The sequence below is a fragment of the Artibeus jamaicensis genome, unplaced genomic scaffold, assembly GCF_021234435.1.
Source record: "Artibeus jamaicensis isolate MK-2021 breed Jamaican fruit bat unplaced genomic scaffold, CSHL_Jam_final contig_1998, whole genome shotgun sequence".
Lineage (NCBI taxonomy): Eukaryota > Metazoa > Chordata > Mammalia > Chiroptera > Phyllostomidae > Artibeus > Artibeus jamaicensis.
This window is the reverse complement of record NW_026521407.1, coordinates 13210248-13216247: the sequence shown is the minus strand read 5'-3', so window position 1 is coordinate 13216247 and position 6000 is coordinate 13210248.

The window sequence follows — 6000 nt, the reverse complement described above, 5'->3', positions numbered from 1 at the left end:
TGCCTGTGGGAGGCAGGGGCTCTTAGGACCACCCTGGGACTATGGTACGTTCATCTGGGAACCCCTCTGGAGATATGGCCCCTGCCCGGTCCCGCTGAAGGAACCATATTGGAGCAGGGAGCAGGGGGAGCAGCAGGTGAAGTTCCTAGGGTCAGCCCGCACCTTCTGAGAATACGTGCCTCCTTGTATTCTGCGCCCTCAGTACCTGGCTTGCCCCACTCTTGTCCTGGCCCCATTTTCCTTCAAGAGAAAGCCTGACACCATCGCCTGCATACCCCACTCTGAGAGTCGGGGTCCGGGGAACCTCAGAGGAGTCCACAGGGAAGGTCAGTTCAGTCTGGAGACTTGGGACCCACTTTGCACATCAGCACGTTCCAGTCGGGGATCTCAGGCTGGGAGGGGGGAGTGGGTGGAGGAAGTACCATCTGAGTCAGCTCTCCACCTTCAGGACCCGGCCGTCTGATAGGGGAGCCGCAGGGTACAGTCCAGACCAGCCTTGTCCGATAGACATAGAGCACATCTGCAAATGCGAGGCCCATGTTTGATTTTAAAGTTCTAAAAGTCAGCTTAAAAAAGGGAAAGAAATAGGTGCAACTCATTTTAATAACATTATCATTTCAACATGAGTCAATGTAAAAAAGTATTGAGATATTTTATATATTTTTAATCATGCTTCTGAAAGCCAGTGTGTATCTTACACTTACAGTCCAGGCTGATTTGCACTAGCCACACTTCGAGTGCTCACTAGCTAACGGGGCCAGTGGCGAGCCTATTGGACAGCAGAACCTGAGACCATGCAGCTTGGGTCAAGGGGAGAGCACCTTCGTTTCAAAGAGATAAAAAGATAGGATGTGCCAAGGCATTGCAGGTCTGGGCGACTTGGAGAGGCTCAGGGACTCCTCCTGGAAGACTTCTCAATCTGGGAGGGCTTCTTCACCCCCTCGCGGGTTGAAGGCAATCAGAATGCAGGGACGGCACTTGAAGTCTGGCTTCTGGCCTGTGCTTCCAGAATCCCTGTACGCAGGGCATTGCTGTGTGTGGCACCCAAGAGGCAGTGTGAGGCAGGGAGCTGAGCACTGGGCTGGAAGTCAGGCATGTCATTCCAACCCCGGCTAGGCTTTGAACTCTGTGTCATGCAGGCAGGTCACATTCCCTCTCTGCACCTCAGTTTCTTCGTGGGGAAATGAGCAGGCTGGTTGGTTCTCAGTTCCTTGGTAATCAAAGACATGGAAAGAACTTACTCAACACCCCTGCCTCCCACTGCACACCTGAAACCTTGAGGACTCATTGAATGGTGGAGATGAGGGGGGATGATACAGGGACTCCTGCAGGCTTGGTGAAAGCTCCATGGGGCAGTAGAATGGAGGGAAGAGCTTCTACGTTGGCACTCTTTGCCAGGTCCCATAATGTTGCCACCTGCCAAACACACTCCCCCATACACACAGGCCTTCCATGCCTCTAATCAATTTATGGATGTCAATTTATATATTGAGTTCTCCAGTAAGGCAGATCCGCAGAGTACCACTCCTTCAGGGCCTCACGTGGCAGGGCAAGATACCTCTTTCTGACATGTAGAGGGATTGGTTCCTGAGGACATCCCTGTAGGCCCACTGCCTCTCCAGCCTAGGTCAGGTGAACAGATTCACTGAAAGACACAGGTCTTTGGGCTCAGGAAGCTATGATCTAACCTGGATGAGATGGATTACACGTGCAAAGCCGACATGCCCAGGAGGTGAACACTGAGGCACAGGGAATGGCAAAGACAAGAGAGTAGAAAGGTTTCCACAGGATGGGTGGTCAGGAACCCGGCCAAAGGAGGGTTTGGGATCTGAGCCAGCTTGGAAGAGGGGACAAATCACTTCAAGGAGCCAGCACAAGCCCACAGGTGTGAGAAGACACAGTAGGTTTGGACTCCCGGAGTAGGATTGTAACTCGAGCCCATGGTTGGCCAAGCAAGAAGAGGCTGTAGGTCTGGGGGCGGATGGTGGGCCAGTCCAGGAAAGCTGAGTTCCATGCTGTGGGAGCAGTAGCAAGTATTACGGTTCCTGAGTGGGAGACATGCATAAAGTGGTCTGTTAAGCAGGTGAATTTGAAGGCAAGATGCCTGGAGAGGCAGGGGGACCAAGGGGCCAAAACTGAAGGCATGAAACTTACACAGGAGGTCTTATGACAATCACTGTGACAATAGCTGACACAGAAACCTATGCGAAGCCCTTCATTCCCCTTCAGTATTGAAGTGTGGAAACTTCAGTACTGATCTAGGTGCATCTGATCCAACTGATGCTGAAATGCCAGGCTGGGAGTCAGCAAGACCTGAGTTCAGGTCTCAGCTAGCCACTTACCCACTGTGTAACTTGGGCACTTTTACTTAACTTCTCTGAGCCTCAGTTTTCTCATCTATAAATGAAGATACCTGCATACGAGGGGCTTGTAAGGAATGAACAAGATCATTAGAATTAAGAGCCCAGAGAGACCAATTCTCAATCAGTCCCTCAAGAGTAAATTAAGCCAACCCATTGCTGCGTGTGCTCACCTGGAAACCTCCAGAAGGATTAGCCAGATCCCCTCTCCCCCTTGCAACTGCCCCAGCCTCATGTTAACTCTGTCTTCCTCAGACCTCCTCTCCTCCGAGGGTGCCCACACACCCACTCCGATCCATGTGGCCCCGAGGAGTAGGGGCTCAGAGGCATTTCTGCAGCCTGGCAAAGGGCTTCCTAGAATCTGTGCTGCGCCCTCTGACTGCCTAATGACCATGGGAATCACTGAGCAAGAGGGAGAACCAGACCTTTGCCCTGGTGCTGCTCACAGCTGATGAGGTTAGATGGGGTTAATTGGGAATTCTCTTTCCCTGCTCGGGGCTGCTGGTGGGGGTCCAACTCCGATGACCTGGGGACACATTAGTCAGTGATAAGTGGGGCTTTCCAGCCCCTTTTATCATGTTTACAATACACTGGCTCTTTTGGGACAAAACCCTGCTCCCCCACCTTGCTCCTGGCTGTTATGGCTACATGAGACAATTTGCTGATGGACTCTCCGTGGAGGGCAGCTTCCTGGGAGACCCCTCCCCGCCTCCTGCAGCACCCGGGGCAACATCCCCTCCACCTGGTGGGTCCCAGCAGGGGCCACAGATGCTTGTTTTTCTCAGCTCATTGCAGCCTCTGAGTTCAGAAATGTCATCCTTTCTGTCTGCTCAGCTTTAATCGAAGGGGCTGGGGAGCAAACCCAGAGGCAGTGAGATTATGTTTCTTTGGCTTTGGTGGGGTGACTAGAGTTTTGTTGCTGTTCAAAGTGGAAGCCGTCAGAGGCATCCTACTGATCTGTGGCAAGGCCTGTTTGGGTCTACAGGAAGGAGGATACAGAAGCTGCCTGCAGGGCGCCGTGTGACTGCAGCATGGACCTATGTCCCCTCTCCCACGGTCGACTCAGAAAGCAAGTTTGTCTCTCCAAAGCTCGGCGTGTCTGTCTGGGAAACCGGGATGGTGAAGCCTGTCCTGCCTCCCACCAGGTGGTTATGAGCCCAGAATGAGAAACGGTTGTGAAAGTGCTTAAAAACGAGACATTTTGTTCAGCACTATGCACTGATTTCAAGTGACAACTCTTTCTGCAAGAATGGCTCCGCTGATCAGGCAGTCTATAATTGCCTGAAAACCAACTTTCAAATAACTCTGGGCTTCTGGAATGGCAGGGAGGTAGAATACCTAGGAGAGTGAGTTCTTTAAGTGGAGTCCGTTTCAAGTCAACAGATAAGTCAACAAGCACCTGGAGTCACTGAGTTGGATGCCAGGGAAATGTAAGAATGAAAGATATAACTCCTGCCCTCAGGTTAGTGGACAGAGAATTGAGATACCTGTGACAAATGCTGACAGGGAGCACCAGGTGCCAGAGGAGCATGGGGGAGGAATTCTAACCCAGGCTGGGTATCAGGGGTGCACCCCAAGGGAGGTAAAACCAGACATCCAAAGAGTGGGAGTTAATCAGGCTTGAGCAGAGGGGAGGGTGCTTGAGGCACAGTGAACAGTGCATGCAAAGGCCTTGTGATAAGAGCTGCATTGACTCTAGTTAGGATGGGGGAAATGACCAGGGATGCGGCCAGTAAGGAAGCTTTGACTGCCAAGTGTGTGTCTGAGGCACCAGGGAGCTATCAAAAGGCTTATGACATCAAATCTCTTTGTTAGAAAGCTCTCTTGGGCAATATCGAAGGGGATTGTTGGAATGGGAAGGGAGTGGTTGAGGAGTGAAAAGGACCTTTCAAGAGGCTCTCACAGTTCCGTAGAGGCAGTGACACAAACTTGTAGCTGGCATCAATTATTCCAAGTGGCGCTTGAGCATTGGCTCGGGTGGGATACACAACAGGTGCAAGGGGGTTGGTTGGTCAGAAGGGAAGAGAAACAGGAGGTATGTGGGAGGGGGTGGAGGCCAGGGCTGGGGGAGTAAAGGGACCACTCATAGTTTGGTAGAAAGGGTAATAGAATTGTCTATTCAATTTGATCAAGATGGCCAGAGAGACACAACAGATTAACGTAGTTTCAGAGATACGAGTGGTTTCATCAAATTGGACAGACCAAAAACACTCCTCAGACGGATATGTTCCAAGTTTATCAGACTATAAAGGGAACAAACAGGCTGACAATGGATTGATTTGTCAAATTCTGGAGCAGTAGAACTGTGGGATGTCTCTTGAAGTTCAAATACAAGGAGAGAGCATGAAGTTCATCATAGTGATTTCCCAGAAATGGTCTTGATTCCATCATTAGAGGCTCAAAACCTTCCAGACAGTCCCCAACACCACAAGATGGAGACAAAGTATTTTTCCTGTCTGCAGTACCACTTTGCTTCGTGATTCCAGCTTGTCTTTCTCTACAGCAGAACCCCTTTGCTCTAGACAAGAGGAACCACACAGACTGCCTCTTGGGCTACCTACACCTTCCCAATTTAACCTCTCTGCTTGCCTGGAATGCCCTGTGCCTGCCTCTCCATATGTCTTAACACTTCTTGTATTTTAAGGTCCAGCCAAAATCCCATCTCTTCTGGAAAGTCTTTCCTGATCATCCAAATTCAAAAGGATCTCTTCCTTTTCTGCATTCCAACAGAAATTAATTGTCTTTAATATTCATTACACATTCACACCTCCTCTTGCATTGTTACCCCTTCCTAAGCCCTGAACCCCCTCTCCTAAATTAGATGATAAACATTTTGAGGTTGGGAATCTATTGCTGCATAACAAAGCACTCCATTCAGTGGCTTAAAACATCATCCACTTTACTAAATCGCTTGATTTTGCGGCATAGCAATTCAGGCAGAAGTTTAGCTGAGCAATTCTTCTGTTTCATATAGAGTCTGCAGAGGTCACCTGGTGGGATTTAGCAGGTGGATAGACTAGTACTGAGGGTATAAGGTGTCTTCACGCACATTTCTGGAGCCTTGGCTGGAAGACTGGGCTCTCAGCTGAGCATATTGACTGAAGCACCTGAAGACATGGTCTGTCTGGTATGAGGGCCTCAGAGTAGCTGGACTTCTTCCGAGATGACTCAGGGCTACCAGGAGTATTCCAAGAGGCTGGGGAGAAGCTGCAACACTTCCTGTGACCTTGGAAATCCCACAATTTCACTTTTGCCACATTCTATTAGTCAGACAAGTCACTAAGACTAGCTCAGATTCAAAAGAGTGAAATTAGATTACCTCCTAATGAGAGCAGTAGCAAAGAATATGAGACCATCTTTATTTTATCATCCAGTACTGTCCTGAGACCTAGGCAAGCATAGTCCCTGGCCCAGGTCCTGGGCCTCAGTTGGAGGAGAGGCCACACTATGAAATGTTTCTTTTGAATTTTTCTAAGTTCCCTTTCAGTGGTTGGGATTGTCTCAGTCTGTTTCTTCTCTTCAGGATACTCTCCAACCCTGCACCTCATGTGTACATCGACCAGGTGCTCTGAAAAGCATTCATGGCTCATGCCTAAGGGTTGTCTAGGACAAGCTGGCAAGCAAATTGCTTCTATTCGGC